This window comes from Strix uralensis, chromosome 17 (assembly GCF_047716275.1).
Source record: "Strix uralensis isolate ZFMK-TIS-50842 chromosome 17, bStrUra1, whole genome shotgun sequence".
NCBI lineage: Eukaryota > Metazoa > Chordata > Aves > Strigiformes > Strigidae > Strix > Strix uralensis.
Window position 1 is genome coordinate 692517 of NC_133988.1, and position 19837 is coordinate 712353.

Below are 19837 nucleotides of genomic sequence, written 5' to 3' on the forward strand. Positions count from 1 at the left end.
GTCTCCACTGTATTAATGGGACAGGAGTGAGGACAGACACAGTGCTCATAGTCAAGGAAGCTTTAGCAGATACTTAGCTTTGATTGTTTGCATAAGTCTATCATAAGTCCTGGTAGGATTTACAGCAGGCGATGGATTCTGCACGCCTGCTGGAGTGCTTTACTGCGCCAACGGCTCAGGAAGGAGTTACACGTGCTCGAATACTGTCACTGCTGCTTTCCCTCTCAGGCTTTTTGTCACTTTGGGTAATTGGGTTATTCCTGGTTACTTGATGGTGTTTGGGGATGACAAGGTGGGAAGCCAAAAGGTCTCTCTCAGGAAAAAGATGAAGATTACACTAGAAGTTGCTATTTTTCTTCTGTCTGCAGAGCTGCTACAGAGATCAAAAGACAGACCGGGAATCTGGAAGCCTGTGTGGAATGGTTTAACAGGCTCAGTTACTTGGTTACAACAGAAATCTGTATGGTGAGCAAAGACTTTTTCTGCTAAAAGGTTTAGTCTAATCTAGTTGTCTAAACCTCTGAAGCCTTTTCAGGTGTGGTGCCCTTTCAGTGTGCCCTTTGACTTTTCATTCTCTCAGCTCTTTTTCCCATGTGGATGCAGTCAATGCAGGGCTGAAGAGGAAATAAGTTCCGTGTTTTCGGCATCAAACTCATGCCTCAGCCTTGTTCATCTGACAAAGTGGTGACGTTGTGCTAGGTTAGCCCTTCTTAGCACAGGAGCATGTCTGGCCTGCTCTTCTCTCCTGTGAATACCCCTTGTGAGTGGAGGCATCTTTTCTCTCCTCTGTGCTGACCCCCTCCTCTGCTCTACTGTTCTTCATACCCTTCTTCTTGGCAGAGTTCTTTGCCTGTTGTCCTTGCTCTCTATCTGCCTGGTATCTGGGTTGTCTTTGTTGTCCTGAAGGCTTCTGGACACAACAGTGTGGTGTCCTCTGCATGTTAAGCACAGTGTGAAGTTGTGGTGTATGTGGAAAAGAGGAACAAGGGTGTTGTTTCTTTTGGGGAGGGGTCGGAGTGCTCTGTTTCCTGCAGAGCGTAACGCTCCAATGGCATGTCCTGCAGCCTGTGAAGAAGCAGAGAGCAAGAGTGATAGAATATTTCATTGATGTGGCACAGGAATGTTTTAACATTGGCAACTTCAACTCCTTAATGGCTATTATTTGTCAGTACATGTCCTGAGGTGTTTCGTCCTTGTTTGAATCCAGAGAAAGGAAGCGCGGTGCTTTACACAAAAGTCTGCCCCTTAGCATGCTCGGCTGTGTGAAGTGGGGAGGGGAAGTGGTGGAGAACTGCTCAACAGTATTGTAGTGTGATGTGTGTCAGAAAGTATTTACTGCCATCGTGTAAATTACAGAAAAACAAAGTTTTCATTGCAGCTGTTCAGAGATCTAAATCCACACTTTTTGAAACCAACTTTAGTGCTCAATTGGAATAGAAACTCTTCCTGTGAGATGGAGGGTTGATATCTTCCATCCTTTCTATCACACCATATATATCATAGTGGTTTAAAAATTCCACACCTTTTTATATCTAATAGGAAAATATTGGGAATATTTTTTTAATGTGAAATGCGAAAACTTTGTAGATGTGTGTAGTTTTCAATGAAAGACATGAGAGATGGTGTTGAGAACTCACTTGTGCTTTTCTACTGTATATTCATGTTTTATCAAACCCACATTAAATAATGTCAGAGCATTTTATTAGAGCTTTCATTGTGTAAGAGATGTTGATTTTGTTTCCAAAGTTGTTTTTAACGTTGAAATTTCAAGAAAATGATGAGTTTGATTTCTGAGTAGCTGTGTTGAAAATAATTATTATTGTTAATAGCTCCTTTACTTCAGAAATACTTACTGCCCTAAGCTACTTGAAAGATTTTTTTTTCTTTAAATATTCCTACAAGTTCTTTCTCTTATCTTAAGCTGGCATGAACATGAGTCCTGGGTCTCGGTTAAAGAAAACTTGGGCAAAAGTAAAGACAGCCAAATCTGATATTCTTGAGGTAAGTCTGGCCAATATTTGGACACGGGGCTGTTAATAGCATTTTACTTTTAACTGCTCTAAAATGCAAGTTTGACTTCATTATGACATGTGTCATTAGTATGTTTGTGTTCTTAACGGAAATTCTAGAAGATATAATAAGAATTGTTCAGCTGAGTTGTGCTCTTTTGATTTGGAAGAAGGAAATTGAAGTAATTAATTCCCAAACCCACCTCCTAAGAATTATTTTTTAAAAAATAATAAAAATGTAGGTAACCTCTTGAAAGGGAGATGTATTTGAGGGGGATGGTGTGGGTGCCTTTGAAAATCGAGGTGAGCTGTAAGGCGGCTGCCTTGCCCTGTCAGCGAAATTTGTCGTGAAGTCATTGATTGCCAGTTACCTTCAGGTAGTAAAGACCTTTGTCAAAGATCGGACAGGTGCAGCAGTGGAGGAGTCTGTGATTTACCCAACAGGTTATTTACCAAGAAGTTAATTATCCTGCTGTAAATGGTGATTTGTTAATTCAGGTTATTTATTAGTAAGATAAAGGAAATGTAACGTTTTGTGCTTGACACAAGCATGAAATGTTTATTAATATTGTCAGGAGATTTGACTTGTCTTTTGACAACAGATTAAAACTGGGTGGCTGTAGCCACCTCACACTTCCTTCCCCCGCCCTTGGGTGGGAAGCAGCCTTCCTTGTGCCAAGGGTAGCTGCACAGCTCGGGAAGTTGCTCTTAAGATTACAGCCCTGTTTCATTCAACCTTATCACACAGGCTGGGCTTTGCTGGTTAAGGACATGCTTTGCGAGCCGTGCGGTCATCCCAGTCACTGAGGTGCAGCAGTCAGTCGTGGAGCAATGAGGCCACTAACAGCTTTAGGTCTCTGATCTTACTTTGACATTACAATTGAATCAGCTCTGAGAAACCTGCGTACTAGGAAGAGCAGAATATTAGTGCCAAGACCCATTGTTGTCTTAGTTTCGTGATTTTGGCTTTTGAATTAAAGCTGAGCTACCTTCTTTGTGGAGAGAGAAAGAAGGTCCATGAAGCCTTGCCTTTGCTTTCCTGCCCCTGACTTGGATTGGATCCCTTGTTGTGCTGAGTGAACATTTGTTAAAACAAGGTTCCCTTCTGATCGAGTGAGCAGATGAAAAGATACTGCAGTCCTCTAAAGGGCTGTATTTGTGGTGCTCTTCAGCAGACCTCTTGCTTTTAAAAATAGTTGCTCAAGTGAAAAAGAATTGTGTGTGGTGATGACACTGGCTCATTATTTACATTTTTTCATGCCTTGTAGCATCAGATGGACCCTTCTAGCAATTTCTATAATTACCGAACTCCCTGCGTGGAGCCGCTCAAAGGTCCCTGACAGCTCATAGCAATAGAGAGAAGGTATGTTTGCAAATGATTTGGCAGTGGGCAAAAATGAAATGTGCTTGTGTCCTGGTTCAGCCAGGATAGGGTTAAGTTTCCCCAGCAGTGGGGGGAAGCTCTAGCCGAGTTCTTCAATACCATGCTGACGTCTGCCACATCCCCTACCACGCACCAGCCTCCGGGAAGATCGAGCGCTACAATGGACTGTTAAAAACTACACTGAGAGCAATGGGGGGTGGAACCTTCAAACACTGGGACACACATCTGACAAAGGCCACTTGGTTAGTGAACACAAGAGGATCTGCCAATCGAGCTGGTGCTGCTCAGTCAAAACTTCCACGTGTTGTGGACGGGGATAAAGTCCCTGTGGTGCGCATGAGGGACCTGCTAGGAAAAATGGTCTGGGTTAGTCCTGCGCCGGGCAAAGGCAAACCCATCCACGGGATTGCTTTTGCTCAGGGACCTGGGTGCACCTGGTGGGTGATGCAGAAGGATGGAGAGGTCCGACGGGTACCACAAGGGGACTTGATTGTGGGTGAAAACACACCGTGAGTTATACTGAGCTTTTGTTAATTTTTCTTTGTCAATGCTAATTGCTAAGTGGCAGCTGGATGTGACGCACATGGTATAGAATAAAGGGGTGGATTATGTCCTGGTTTAGCCAGGATAGGGTTGAGTTTCCCCAGCAGTGGGAGGGAGCTCTAGCCGGGTTATTCATTACCATGCTGACATCAGGTCCGGGTGCCCAAGCACGGGAAGGTTGGCAGTCGCCCTTTTTGTGCGGTCGCCTCTCTCACTGCTGTATCGGTACATCTCCTGCTCTGTTCATTGTTATCACTGTTATTGTTGTTGTTTGTTTTGTTGTTGTTACACTGTTGTATTAAACCTCTCCTTATCTCAGCCCCAGGCTTTGTATTTCACTCTCTGCCCCGTCCGGTCAGAGGGTGGGGGAGAGGCAGTGGCAGCATGGTCTCAGGTCCCAGCAGGGCCTAAACCACCACATTGGGACATAGTGGGGGCACTGGGAGGGCTACTGGGATGTACTGCAGGGCACTGGGACATACTGGGATATATTGGGGAGTGGTAGGATAGTCACTGGGACATACTGGGGGCATTGGGAGTGTTACTGGAATGTATTGTAGGGCACTGGGACATACTGGCGTGCACTGGGGTGGATACTGGGACATACTGTAGGTTACTGGGACGTACTGGGATATATTAGGGAGTGCTAAGAGGGTCACTGGGACATACTGGGGGGCACTGGGTGTCGCGGTTGATGGTATTGACACGGCGATGGTTTAGCAGGAAATCTGGATTTATTAATAACTAACAGCAATTTATCATTACAAAATAATTCCGAGATGCTGAAAGAAAGAAAAGCGACTGATTCACAGACTCTGAACTGCCCAGATTCACACTCCCTCCCTCACCGGTGCCTTCACTGACCCATCGATCCCTGCGCATCCACCAACGGACAGACACCCGGAAACGAGGGTCCGTCCCCCCATGAGCGGAGACCGAGCGGGTGACAGAGCAGCGAGCTCAGAGAACATTTCCCTCCTCTCGAGAGCAGAGCCAATCCTCCCGAGGCCTCGGCATTCCCCCGCGGGCCATCCCTGAGCGCCGAGCGGGGGCACCTCGCCCCGGCCTGCCCTCAGCTCTGGCAGCAGACGACACCTCCAGGGTTTGGTCCCTGCGAGGCTCCAGCTCGGGGCAGATGCTGGTCACAGGCCGCTGGGATCCAGGGGAGCTCCAAGGGTCTCCCTGGGGGGCGCAGTTTAGAGGGTCCAAGATCATTGACTTTTGCCAGGTCCCTTCTGGTGCTGCCCAGCAGCTGCACAAGAACTTGGTGAATGTGCAGCTCTGTTCTTGTTCCCATCTGGCCCCACCCCAGCCCAGGTGTGCCCGGCCCTGAGGAGATGAGGGGCCATTAGAGCCGATCCCCAGCAGGCGGGAGGGCAGGAGCCAGGCTCGGTGACATTCTCAGTCCTTATCTCCACAGACGGGGCACAGCTGGGGGAGGTGGGGGGAATCACACCCAGCACCAAGCACCTGACCAGGAGGGGCAGGGAGGGGTGAGAATTGCACCCCCACACCCAGTTATCCCAGTTGTTGAGACAGGAGACAGCAACAATCAGTCACAAACGAGCTGCCAGAGCGTCACAGGAGCTCATGGCACTGGCACCAAGTCCAAGTGCGCTCTCTGCCAGCCCCGTGCCCTGTCCCTGCGCCAGCCCCCCGCTGCAGAGGATTCCCTCGGACCAACGGGATCGAGCAGCTCCCCACCCCTGCCCCTTCCCTGCTCCCAATGAACACCGCCCCAGCACACCCGCTCCTCTGAGCTCCTCACCCAGCGCAGAGCCCAGCCAGTGCCCCAGGAACAGCACTGCGATGGTTCCAGCAGCGTCACCGCCGTCCCTCTGCAGGACGGGCCGTGGCCTTGGGTGAGCCCCGTCTGATGGCACCGAGGGACTCCTGGTGTGGGGCTCTGCCTGGCTTTTGGAAGGACAGAGGGCAAGAGGCTGATCCAGGGTAATTCAGGTGGTGTAACAGAAGGAAAATAGCCCCCTTCGAACCACATTAACACTTCATATTTAAAGTCACGTGGGTTGTTTGGTTTTAAATTATCCTACTCAGGCCTGAACGCTCAGGCCAGCAAAACCCCTCTGCACCCCACAGCTTGTTCCCCTCACACAGCACCAGAGCACCTTTCACAGCAATAACTGATTGCCGCGGTTCTCCAGAAGCACTTTTGCTCTGAGGCTCACGACATCACCCTAGAGAGTCACTATAGCTGATAACAAAGGGGTCCCACCGCCCCGCGTACCCGGGGGGGCGGGCAGGGCCGGGCAGCGATCCCCGCTCCAACCATCCGCTGCCCTCCCCACTCTCTCCTGCAGCGGGGCAAGAAAACCCAATCCCAGCACCAGGAAAGCACTGCCCGGAGCGGGAGCAGCAGTTCAGTTCCCCCCGGCCCCGAACTCACAGACACGCCTGCAACGAACTTTGTACTTCTACCCGCCCCCTCGCGGCACCTCCACTCGCGGCCGTCACCGAGGGCATGGACGGGGCGTGTGGCGGCACCCGCACCGGCTGCCCGAGCGACGGCGGGGCGGAAGGGCCGTGCCGGGGGCGGGGAACAAGCTTCCCCGAGCGCGCTGAGCCCGGCTCCGAGAGCCTCGGCCGGCGCCTCGACGGCCCCAGCCGTCCCAGCGGGCTGCCCCTGACCTCCCCGTGCAGGACGGGCTGCGGCACCAGGGACCGATCCCGGGACAGGCAGCGCCGTCGGCCTTCGATCCCGGGGCGGGCAGCGCCGTCGGGGTCCGGTCCCGGGAACGCCAGGGAGGCACCGGGTTCTATCCCGGGGCAGGCAGCGCCGTCGAGGGCCGGTCCCGGCAGCGCGGCACTGGAACCGGTGCCGGGGCGGGAAGTGCGGCACCGGTGTCCGGTCCCGGGGCGGGCAGCGCCGTCGGGGTCCGGTCCCTGGGCGAGCTGGGAAGCACCGGGGACCTGTGCCGGGGCTGGTAGCGCGGCACCGGGTTTCGGTCCCGGGAGGGGCAGCGAGGAACCGGGGGCGGTCCCGGCACAGGCAGCGCCGTCGGGCTTCGATCCTGGGGCGGGCAGCGCCGTCGAGGTCCGGTCCCGGCAGCACAGTACCGGGGGCCGGTCCCGGGGCGGGTAGCGCGGCACCGGGGTCCGGTCTCGGGGCGGGCAGAGAGGCACCGGTGGCGGTGCCGGTGCCAGCAGCGAGGCACCGGGGGCGGTCCTAGGGCGGGCTGGGAGGCACCGGGGGCCGGTGCCGGGACGGGCAGCGGCGTCGGGTTCCGGTCCCGGAGCGGGAAGCGAGGCAAAAGGGTTCGGTCCCGAGGCGGGCAACAAGGCACTGGAGGCTTGTCCCGGGGCGGGCAGGGCCGTCGGGGTCCGGTCTCGGGGCGGGCTGGGAGGCATCGGGGGCGGTCCCGGGCCGGGTAGCGCGGCACCGGGGGCTGGTCCAGGGGAGGGCAGCGAGGTACCGGCGGCCGGTCCTGGGGCGGGCAGCGCGGCACCGGGAGCCGGTCCCGGGGCGGGCTGGGAGGCACCGGGGGCCGGTCGCGGGGCGGGCTGGGAGGCACCGGGAGCGGTCCCGGGGCGGGCTGGGAGGCACCGCGGCCGGTACCTGGGCGGGCAGCGCCGTCAAGGTACGGTCCCGGCAGCGAGGTACCGGCGGTCGGTCCTGGGTCGCGCAGAGAGGCACCGGGGGCGGTGCCGGGGTGGGCTTGGAGGCACCGGGGTCCAGAACCGGGGCGAGCAGAGAGGCACCGGAGGCTGGTCCCGGGACGGGCAGCGCCGTGGGAGCCCGATGCCAGGGCGGGCAGCGCGGCACCGAGGGCCGGTCCCGGGGCGGGCAGCGAGGTACCGGCGGTCGGTCCCGGGGCGGGCTGCGCGGCACCGGGAGCCGGTCCCGGGGCGGGCATGGAGGCAGCGGGGTCAGTTCCTGGGCGGGCAGCGCCGTCGAGGTACGGTCCCGGCAGCGCAGCTCCGGGGACCGGTCGCGGGGCGGGCTGGGAGGCACCAGGGACCGGTGCCGGGGCGGGTAGCGCGGCACCGGGGTCCAGAATGGGGGCGGGCAGAGAGGCACCGGCGGCCGGTCCCGGGGCGGGCTGGGAGGCATCGGGGGCGGTCCCCGAGCCGGTAGCGCGGTACCGGGGGCCGGTTCCGGGGCGGGCAGGGAGGTACCGGCGGCCGGTTCCGGTGCGCGCAGAGAGGCACCGGGGGCGGTGCCGGGGCGGGCTGGGAGACACCGGGGGACCGGTCCCGGGGCGGGCAGCGAGGCACCGGGGCCGGTTCCTGGACAGGCAGCGCCGTCAAGGTCCGGTCCCGGCAGCACGGGACCGGGGACTGGTCCCGGGGCGGGCAGCGAGGTACCGTCGGTCGGTCCCGGGGCGGGCTGGGAGGCACCGGGAGCGGTCCCGGGGCGGTCTGGGAGGCACCGGGGACCGGTGCCGGGGCGGGCAGCACCGTCGGAGCCCGGTGCCTGGGCGGGCAGGGCCGTCGAGGTTCAGTGCCGGGGCGGGCAGCGCGGCACCGGTGTCCAGTCCCGGGGCGGACAGCGCCGTCGAGGTCCGGTGCCGGGGCGGGCAGGGAGGCACCGGGGCCGGTTCCTGGGCGGGCAGCGCCGTCGAGGTACGGTCCCGGCAGCGCGGCACCGGGGACCGGTCCCGGGGCGGGCTGGGAGGCACCGGGGACCGGTGCCGGGGTGGGTAGCGCGGCACCGGGGTCCAGAACCGGGGCGAGAAGAGAGGCACCGGGGGCTGGTCCCGGGACGGGCAGCGAGGCACCGGAGGCCTGTCCCGGGGCGGGCAGCGCCGTCGGAACCCGGTCCCGGGGCAGGCAGGGCCTTCGATGTCCGGTGTCGGGGCGGGCAGCGCGGCACCGGTGTCCGGTCCCCGGGCGGGCATCGCCGTCGGGGTCCGGTGCCATGGCAGACAGGGAGACACCAGGGCCGGTTCCTGGGCGGGCAGAGCCGTCGAGGTCCGGTCCCGGCAGCGCGGCACCGGGAACCGGTCCCGGGGCGGGCAGGGTGGTACCAGGGGCCGGTCGCGGGGCGGGCTGGGAGGCACCGGGATAGGTCCCGGGGCGGTCTGGGAGGCACCGCGCCCGGTTCCTGGGCGGGCAGCGCCGTCGAGGTACGGTCCCGGCAGCGCGGCACCGGGGGCCGGTCCCGGGGCGGGCAGCGAGGCACCGGCGGCCGGTCCTGGGGCGCCCAGAGAGGCACCGGGGGCGGTCCCGGGGCGGGCTGGGAGGCACCGGGTAACGGTGCCGGGACGGGTAGCGCGGCACCGGGGTCCAGAAGCGGGGCGGGCAGCGAGGTACCGGCGGCCGGTCCCGGGGCAGGCTGGGAGGCACCGAAGACAGGTCCCGGGGCGGGTAGCGAGGCACCGGGGTCCAGAACCGGGGCGAGCAGAGAGGCACCGGGGACTGGTCCCGGGACGGGCAGCGAAGCACCGGGTTTCGGTCCCGGGACGGGTAGCGAGGCACCGGGGGCGGTGCCAGGGCGGGCTGGGAGGCACTGGGGTCTGGTCCCGGGGCGGGCATGGGGGCACCGGGGGCCGGTGCCGGGACGGGCAGCGTCGTCGAGTTGCGGTCCCGGGGCGGGCAGCGAGGCACCGGGGTTCGGTCCCGAGGCGGGCAGCGAGGCACTGGAGGCTTGTCCCGGGGCGGGCAGCGCCGTCGGAGCCCGGTGCCGGGGCGGGCAGGGCCGTCGATGTCCGGTGCCGCAGCGGGTAGCGCGGCACCGGTGTCCGGTCCCGGGGCGGGCAGGGAGGCACCGGGGCCGATTCCTGGGCGGGCAGCGCCGTCGTGGTCTGGTCCGGGGAGCGCGGCACCAGGGGCGGTCCAGGGGCGGGTAGCGCGGCACCGGTGTCCGGTCCCGGGGCGGGCAGCGTGGTACCGGGGGCGGTCCCGGGGCGGGCTGGGAGGCACCGGGGACCGGTGCCGGGGCGGGCATGGAGGCACCGGGGTCGGTTCCTGGGCGGGCAGCGCCGTCGAGGTACGGTCCTGGCAGCGCGGCACCGGGGGCCGGTCCCAGGGCGGGCAGCGAGGTACCGGCGGCCGGTTCCGGGGCACGCAGAGAGGCACCGGGGGCGGTGCCGGGGCGGGCTGGGATGCACCGGGAGCGGTCCCAGGCCGGGCACGAGGCACCGGGGGCCGGTCCCGGGGCGGGCAGCAAGGTACTGGCAGCCGGTCCTGGGATGGGTAGCGCGGCACTGTGGTCCAGAACCGGGGCGAGAAGAGAGGCACCGGGGGCTGGTCCCGGGGCGGGCAGCGAGGCACCTGAAGTGCTAAGGCTTGGACAATAAGCCCAAGCCAGAGTTGACCTATAGATGAATCCTGTACATTTTATAACTGATAACCATTGTGCTAACAGGTATTATACTAAGTTATAGGAAACCAACTGTTCTGATGTAAAAGGTGGGAATACTGAAGCCTGAGCAACAGGCCCTGAGCCGAAACTGCTAACCCAGTGTGTAGTCATTAGTGAAATATGCATAGAAGATGTAGCTTAAACTTCATAAAACATGTCTATCCTGAATGTATCCTTATATTTCTTTATGTGTGAGCAAGATAACAAGGCCACAGAAACAGTTGTCTGGCCTTGTGACCTTGCTCATAAATTAACTAGATAAGCAGGGAAACTCCCTGAGCTTCTCCCTTAAGCCCTGGCCAGGCTCTGGGGGGAACCTAACGTGAGATGAAAACCAGATGTTTCCGCTTAAAACAAAGGTGTCAGCTATTCTGGCTTACTGATTTTTAGGTATATAAGGCTGGGCCCGCTCACAGCGACTTTGGGTCCCTCACCTACGGGTGGACGCACCGCGTAGGATTTCCCACTTGCAGGGAAAGGTTCTCCAAATCCTCGCTGTAACCGGGGCTGCCCAGCGACTGCGGATCTGGGTGATGGTAAAGTGTGCAAGTGGTGATGGATCTTTCTTAATCACTGTTCTCTCTCTCTCAGGTAGTAATGATTTGATGCATTACCCTGTATTTTCCTATTTGTTTAAGTGCACTATTCTGTCTTTTCTTACTGTATGTTTTCTGTATTATTCTGTTACATTATTTAGTTATTTCTAGTAAATACGCCTGCTCTTTTCACTCTGGTGTCTGAGTTTAATTGATATCCCTGATCAGCAAAACATAAATTGGTGTCAGAAGTGGGATCTGACAAAAATGCCATTATTTAAAGTAACCATTGGATGTTTTAAATTGTATGAAAAAGTACCTATTGAAAAAGGAAAAGAAACTACATATCCAAGTAAACAAGGGTGGATTTTGTTAACTGCATGTAGAAAACAACACCAGAGTAAAGAGAGGCTGTTGTTAGAGCGCTCCCAGATGGAGCAACAGATATGTGATTTGCAGAGTCAAATAGTGATGTTGCAATGCCAGAATAAGTTGCTTGCTGATATATAAGCTGGATACTTATCAGACAGTGGTGGAGAAAGTTGCGGTGCGAGTAACACAATATAAGTATAGGAAAAGGAGAAACTGTAAGAAAGTGCACGCGGTGATTGCAGAAGCGGGTGTGCAGTGGGATCCTGGTAGAGATCCTAATAGTGGGCAAGCTGTGAGGAAGGATATGATAGAGGATTATACACAGTATGAAGTAAATGATATAACTGAAAGATTTAAGCAGAGACCGGGGGAATCCTTGCTCTCTTGGATGGTGCGTTTGCAGGATCAGGGAGTGGCAGGGGTAACCCTAGACGCAGGAGATTCTAAAAGGTTTTTGATTTTAAGTTCAAATTCTTTTGTGCAGGATGCATTTCAAAACAACACTCAGGATATTAATTTGTTAACACTGGCTGCTCTGGGATGTAATACCAAATATCCTACAGAGAATGATTGGCTGGCATCTGACCGGCAGTGGTATACTTTGCGAGATTGTATACAGCAAATGAAAGAGGAAGGGATGAAAGCAGCTATTTTTGTAGGAGACTCTGACTTTATGATGTGGCATCCTTTGTCGGTCACTATGAGAAACAGAGTGATTCAAACCGTTCCACTGGCATATAAAAATGTAATTATGCCCCTTTGCATTAATGAAATGGGGGATCCCCTCGATGAAATAATAGAAAAAGTGCAACAGTTACGTGACCTTGAAGAGTGGGGCCCCCGAGGGAGTGCAGGGAATCGAGATACTCGAGACAGCCCTAAAGGCAGCGAAAACAGGATTTCTCGTACGGAAATGTTTACGGCTTTGTTAAAAGACAGCATGTCTCATGAAAAAATTTATGGTGTTCCAACTAACGAGCCGTGGCGAATATATACACAGAGAGGGCTGAATAAACCTAGCAAGAGAGTGCAGAATGCTAAAACTAAGAATCCAGGGACAACTCAGCCTACAGCACCCCTTCTCGAACCTCAACGGGACCCTCCATCTGCCCACGGGGGGCCCCCCGTGAGTGGATCACTGGTTCCGGGGGTGAAAGAGGATTGGGCAGCATTTTCTGACTTCCCTTTGCAGGAGGCAAGTGAGGTGAATCAATATTATAATATAATATAATATTATAATCAGCACATATGAATTAATGGCCAAGCTCCAGGGCAGTGGGTGCAGAAGGACCGATGGCCCCATGTAGAACTTAAAGTTGTTTGGGTTTTTTTTGGTTTTTTTGGTTTTTTTTTTCTCCTTTTGTTGTTGTTTGTTTTTTATTGAGGACAACCGGTCCCCACAAACGATAAATACCCTAATTGAGACTGGAGCAGAGGCCTCCTTAATATATGGGAATGCCAGGAAATTTAAAAGACAACCTGTAATTATTACAGGTTTGGGAGGAAAATAAATTAAAACTATACAAACACAAATGGAAATGAAAACAGGAAACCTCCAAAAATTATTATATTCAGTCACGATTGTCCCCATTCCTGAATATAAAATCATTATAGACATTCTAAAAAGACTAACTTTAAATCTTTTTGATAGTCAGTATCAATTTGGAGTTAAACCCTGTATTAGTACCAGACCTGTTACGGTCAGCAAAGTAAAAAAAATGCCTCCTGAGCAGATCCTGGCTGCAACTAAGTTAGTTACAATGAGGCAATATAGAATTCTGGGAGGACATGAAGAGATATCACAGACAATTAGAGATTTATTAGATGTAGAAGTTTTGAGGTGGCAGTCCGGTGTGGCCTGTCAAGAAAAGTGATGGATCCTAGAGAATGACAGTGGATTTTAGAGATCTAAACAAACATACTGCACCGCTTGCAGCAGCTGTGCCAGACACTGTCACTTTAATAGAAGAAGTTCAGAAACATCCAGGAACTGGATACGCTGTAATAGATTTAACTAGTGCATTTTTTACTATCCCAATTGCAGAAAAGCATTTGCTTTCCCAAGGATGGTTGCACAGCCCCACTATCTGTTATAGAATGGTAGCTGAACACTTAGATGAAATACAGCTGCCTCCCCACACACAATTAAGCCACTATATAGATGATATTTTGATTCAAGGAAATGATGAGGAGGAAATACAACAAGTTCTTGAATTAGTGGTAGATCATATGAAACAGAAGGGTTGGGAAATTAACTCTGCAAAAATCCAAGGACCGTCTCAGACAGTGAAGTTTCTGGGAATTCAGTGGCATTGCGGGCATCAAGCCAGCCCCACATGGCCCTGACCACCCCAGAAATCCATCTCATTTTCCAGGACAACCTGTCTTAGCCGAACTACCCACGGTGGGAGCAGTACTATTGGTATTGGATACCCCAATAAACAAGTACACCTGGAAAGCCAAAGATGCTCATGGAAAGGAGCACAAAATTAATACAAGGTGGATTATCCCATCTTTCTAATTATAACCCACTTCCGGTTCTCAAAATGAACCGAGAAGCTTTTCTTTCCTTTTTCTTGCAGGTAAACCCCCTGGAGAAAGATATTCTGAGTCACGACGGGGGATCCTTATGTGAATTTAAATTTTTGTACAGTGTTGATGTTCATTGTCTTATTAATATTTCTAAGATGTATTGTCTATCATTGCAAAAATTGCTTTGGGTGAATGTTCCCCTCTCCCTTGGTTCTGGGGGAAGCACCGGCTTCCTAAGTGTTAACCAAGAATGGGAGGAAAACGAATTTGTGGATTTAAGTCATTCTGTTACCAGTATTATGAGCAAACAACAGACACCAAATCAGGGGAAGGGCCCTTTGCTAATGGGGCCTGGGCTTTAAAAGGTCATTACTGGGCCCATGAAGGCAAGATGGAAATACCAAGACCTAAACCACACATGCACTCTGGGCTGGGGGCATGGAAATTCATTTTCCTGCTGCAAAGGCAGACCCCAGCTCCAGCGAGCCAGACCATCTTCAGCTCCACAATTGACAGCAACAACCAGAATATTTTCCCTTGTGATATGTATGTGTTGGTCTTATAAGTGTCCATGTAAAACATCCTGTAATTGTACTTGTTCATGCAGACAACCACCTTCTTCCCCCAGTCCCCAAGGACCGGGAGTACATCCTTAGGCCCAGCGTGGGACACATTTTAGTTAAACATGTTTGGTTAAAATATTGTTAATTGACATTGTTATTGTCACTGTTACCTTTATTATATGTTTGGTTAGGATGTTGTTAACCATTGTCAGTATTAATGTTGTTTTATTTGTTATTTGTAGTGTTATCGCTCATTTACCTTTGTTTAAATCTGGGATAGAAGTTTCTAGGCCCAGATGACACATGTGCTTTAGGATAAAGGGGCGTGGAAAGAGATTTTCCTGCTGCGTATGCTGACCCCAACTTCGGCAGAGCAGGGCAACAGACTGCGTGGGCTACCAGAGCCACAAACACTCAGTGATATATTACCAGAATCACGGAAAAATAATGGATAATATGTTAGTAATAATTTCAATTCACTTTATAGCCTTAGCCTTGATAATAATTTTCTTATTTGTTCTTATAATACAACTTTTTTGTCCCTGTGAATGTCAATCATGTAAACTGCTGTTGTGTTCTTCTACTGATTCCTTGCAACCTTAAAATCGGTTTGTAGAATGTTTTGGTTTTGTAGAGTTAGTTAATTTTGAGCATGACATGTTTGTTAGAGATGTTGTTAGCTATGTGCTTGTTAACTGAAGATATTCGTATTTGTTAAAGATATTGTTAGTTACATGTTTATTAATGGAAAATTTATATATCTGTTAAAGATGTTATTAGTTATATGTTAGTCAGAAATATCGTTAGTTGTCATGTTGCACGCTATTTCTGTCCTTTCTTTCTCTCTCTCTTTATATCTCTATCCTCTGTGCCACCGCGAGGACAGCAATGTCAAGCCATGGGGCAGTGTGAGAGACTGTGTTGCCTCGACATTGCTGCTGCACCACTACCACTACCTGACCTCAACATCCTGTCGCCATGAAGGAGTAGGCTCTGAAGGAGATGAATTGTCCCCGAAGAAACCACGATATCTGCCTGAAGCCAGAACAACATCATCCTTGGCAGTGTCTGCCAAGCTGCGCTTGTGCACGAGCCAGGTGGAGAAGAAATCAGGGTGAGGAAGGCGTGCGGAAGCTGAAGACGCCACAGGCCGACACCCCTCCTCCAGCACGACCACTGAGAACACCTGGACATGCGCACCTGGAGGAACACGGGGCGGCACGTATGACAATGAGCTCCGTGGAAATGGGTGGACTCTTTGGAGAAATTGTGGGGACTGGGACAATAAAAAGACTGCGTACTCCTCTCTCAGGGCTCAGAGATGAGATTTCAGGAGAGACTGAACCAACAGGACATAACTGGATTCGTGGTGGTAACTGATTTTGCTGCATCTCTTCTGTTTGCTTGCTTAGGTATTCTGACTTTTTCTTTCTTCTTCCCTCTGTCCTATCGCTATTATTGCTTGTTACAGGAAATAGAGTTTACAAGGCTGCATGGTATCTAACCTCGTTTGTGTCTTAAGATCACTACTAAGATCATTTAAGAACCCTCCCTGATATAGGATCGGGACATGCCTGACAAAACATCATCAACTGATGAACGAAAACTAATGTCACTAACCATAGAGATGGTTTGAGAGCCATGATTCACCTGTAGGTCAAAGGACCGAATGAAGTGCTAAGGCTTGGACAATAAGCCCAAGCCAGAGTTGACCTATAGATGAATCCTGTACATTTTATAACTGATAACCATTGTGCTAACAGGTATTATACTAAGTTATAGGAAACCAACTGTTCTGATGTAAAAGGTGGGAATACTGAAGCCTGAGCAACAGGCCCTGAACTGAAACTGCTAACTCCGTATGTAGTCATTAGTGAAATATGCATAGAAGATGTAGCTTAAACATCATAAAACATGTCTATCTTGAATGTATCCTTATATTTCTTTATGTGTGAGCAAGATAACAAGGCCACAGAAACAGTTGTCTGGCCTTGTGACCTTGCTCATAAATTAACTAGATAAGCAGGGAAACTCCCTGAGCTTCTCCCTTAAGCCCTGGCCAGGCTCTGGGGGGAACCTAACGTGAGATGAAAACCAGATGTTTCCGCTTAAAACAAAGGTGCCAGCTATTCTGGCTTACTGATTTTTAGGTATATAAGGCTGGGCCCGCTCACAGCGACTTTGGGTCCCTCACCTACGGGTGGACGCACCGCATAGGATTTCCCACTTGCAGGGAAAGGTTCTCCAAATCCTCGCTGTAACCGGGGCTGCCCAGCGACTGCGGATCTGGGTGATGGTAAAGTGTGCAAGTGGTGATGGATCTTTCTTAATCACTGTTCTCTCTCTCTCAGGTAGTAATGATTTGATGCATTACCCTGGATTTGCCTGTTTGCTTAAGTGCACTATTCTGTCTTTTCTTACTGTATGTTTTCTGTAATATTCTGTTACATTATTTAGTTATTTCTAGTAAATACGCCTGCTCTTTTCACTCTGGTGTCTGAGTTTAATTGATATCCCTGATCAGCAAAACAGCACCGGAGGCCTGTCCCGGGGCGGGCAGCGCCGTCGGAACCCGGTCCCGGGGCAGGCAGGGCCTTCGATGTCCGGTGTCGGGGCGGGCAGCGCAGCACCGGTGTCCGGTCCCGGGGCGGGCATCGCCGTCAGGGTCCGGTGCCGTGGTGGACAGGGAGACACCGGGGCCGGTTCCTGGGCGGGCAGCGCCGTCGAGCTCCGGTCCCGGCAGCGCGGCACCGGGGACCGGTCCCGGGGCGGGCTGGGAGGCACCAGGGACCGGTGCCGGGCCGGGTAGCGCGGCACCGGGGTCCAGAACCAGGGCGAGAAGAGAGGCACGGGGGCTGGTCCCGGGACGGGCAGCGAGGCACCGGAGGCCTGTCCCGGGGCGGGCAGCGCCGTCAGAGCCCAGTCACGGGGCGGGCAGGGCCTTCGATGTCCGGTCCCTGCAGCGCGGCACCGGGGACCGGTCCCGGGGCGGGCTGGGAGGCACCGGGGGCCTGTCGCGGGGCGGGCTGGGAGGCACCGGGAGCAGTCCCGGGGCGGGCTGGGAGGCACCGCGCCCGGTTCCTGGGCGGGCAGCGCCGTCGAGGTACGGTCCCGGCAGCGCGAGCACCGGGGGCCGGTCCCGGGGCGGGCAGCGAGGTACCGGCGGCCGGTCCTGGGGCGCCCAGAGAGGCACCGGGGGCGGTGCCGGGGCGGGCTGGGATGCACCGGGGACCGGTGCCGGGGCGCGTAGCGCGGCACCGGGGTCCAGAAGCGGGGCGGGCAGCGAGGTACCGGCGGCCGGTCCCGGGGCGTGCTGGGAGGCACCGGGGGCCGGTCCCGGGGCGGGCAGCGAGGCACCGGGAGCGGTCCCGGGGTGGGCTGGGAGGCACCGGGGTCCAGAAGCGGGGCGAGCAGAGAGGCACCGGGGGCTGGTCCCAGGACGGGCAGCGAAGCACCGGGTTTCGGTCCTGGGACGGGCAGCGAGGCACCGGGGGCGGTCCCAGGGCGGGCTGGGAGGCACTGGGGTCTGGTCCCGGGGCGCGCAGAGAGGCACCGGTGGCGGTGTCGAGGCGGGCTGGGAGGCACCAGGGACCGGTGCCAAAGCGGGCAGCGCCGTCGGAGCCCGGTGCCGGGGCGGGTAGCGCCGTCGAGGTCCGGTGCCGGTGCGGGCAGGGAGGCACCGGGGCCTGTTCCTGGGCGGGCAGCGCCGTTGAGGTACGGTCCCGGCAGCGCGGCACCGAGGTCCGGTCTCGGGGCGGGCTGGGAGGCATCGGGGGCGGTCCCGGGTCGGGCTGGGAGGTACAGGGGACCGGTGCCCGGGCGGGTAGCGCGGCACCGGGGTCCAGAACCGGGGCGGGCAGCGAGGCAACGGGGGCGGTCCCGGGGCGGGCAACAAGGCTGCGGGGGCCTGTCACAGGGCGGGCTGGGAGGCACCGGGGGCCGGTTCCAGGGCGGGGAGCGCGGCACCGGTGTCCGGTCCGGGGGCGGGCAGCGTGGTACCCGTGCCGGTCCCGGGGCGGGCTGGGAGGCACCGGCGGCCGGTCCCAGAGCGGGCATGGAGGCAGCGGGAGCGGTGCCGGGGCGGGCATGGAGGCACCGGGGTCGGTTCCTGGGCGGGCAGCGAGGTACCGGCGTCGGGTCCCGGGGCGCGCAGAGAGGCACCGGTGCCGGTGCCGGGGCGGGCCGGGAGGCACCAGGGACCGGTGCCGGGGCGGGCAGGGAGACACCGGGGCCGGTTCCTGGGCGGGCAGGGCCGTCGGAGTTCGGTGCCGGGGCGGGCTGGGAGGTACCGGGTGCAGTCCCGGGGCGAGCTGGGAAGCACCGGGGACCGGTGCCGGGGCGGGTAGCGAGGCACCGGGGGCGGTCCCGGGGCAGGTAACAAGGCTGCGGGGGTCTGTCACAGGGCGGGCTGGGAGGCACCGGGGGCCGGTCCCGGGGCGTGATGGGAGTCACCGAGGTTCGGTCTCGGGGCGCTCAGCGCCTTACCGGGGGCGGTCCCGGGGCGGGCAGCGCGGCACAGGGGGCCGGTCCCGGGGCGGGCAGCGAGGTACCGGCGGCCGGTTCCGGGGCGCTCAGAGAGGCACCGGGGGCGGTGCCGGGGCGGGCTGGGATGCACCGGGAGCGGTCCCGGGCCGGGCAGCGAGGCACCGGGGTTCGGTCCCGAGGCGGGCAACGAGGCACCGGGGGCCTGTCCCGGGGCGGGCAGCGCCGTCGGAGTCTGGCGCCAGGGCGGGCAGGGCCGTCGAGGTCCTGTCCCGGCAGCGCGGCACCGGATCCGGTCCTGGGGTGGCAGGGAGGCACCGGGGGCGGTGCCAGGGCGGGGTGGGAGGTACCGGGGTCCGGTGCCGGGGCGGGCAGCGTCGTCGGGTTCCGGTCCCTGGACGGGCAGCGCGGCACCGGAAGCCAGTCCCGGTGCGGGGAGGTCCGTCGGGGACCGGTGCCGGGGCGGGTAGCGCAGCACCGAGGTCCAGAACCGGGGCGGGCAGCGCGGCACCGGGGGCGGTCCGGAGGCGGTCCCGGGGCGGGGAGTGCGGTCCCGGGGTCCGGTCCCGGGGCGGGCAGCGATCCACAGGTGGCGCTCCCGGGACGAGCAGCGCGGCACCGGTGGCCGCTCATGGGGTTGGAGCGCGGTACCGGTGTCCGGTACCAGGGCATGATGGGAGGCACTGGGGTTCGGTCCCGGGGCGCTCAGCGCCTTACCGATGGGCTGTCCCGGGGCGTGCAGCGAGGCACCGGGGGCCGGTCCTGGGACAGGAAGCGCAGTCGGGATCCGGTCTCGGGGCGGGCAGCGACACGCCGGGGTCCGACTCCGGGGCTGGCAGCGCGGCACTGGGGGCCGTTCCCAGGCCCGGACCCAGACGCGGGAGCAGCCGTGCGCCGTCCCCGCATGCTGGCGCTGATCCCCGTCCACCCACACAATAAAGTGAGCCATTAATCTCTGCCCTGGGAGACTCCACGCTCATTTGTCGGATTCCTCCTCCTCTCCCTTTCTCGAGGGGCAGCGTTAGGGGCTGGGCCCAGAGGGTTTTCTTCCTCCGGGGCCTGGCAGCCCCTTGCCCAGCCCTCCCTCCTTGCGG

At 57.0% G+C, this 19837-nt stretch overlaps 1 pseudogene; it reads left to right on the plus strand.

The window, feature by feature from the left end:
- LOC141951307 (ras-GEF domain-containing family member 1B-like) overlaps positions 1–1005 on the plus strand; it is a 90642-nt pseudogene extending 89637 nt beyond the window's left edge.
- Positions 1006–19837: the final 18832 nt, after the last annotated feature.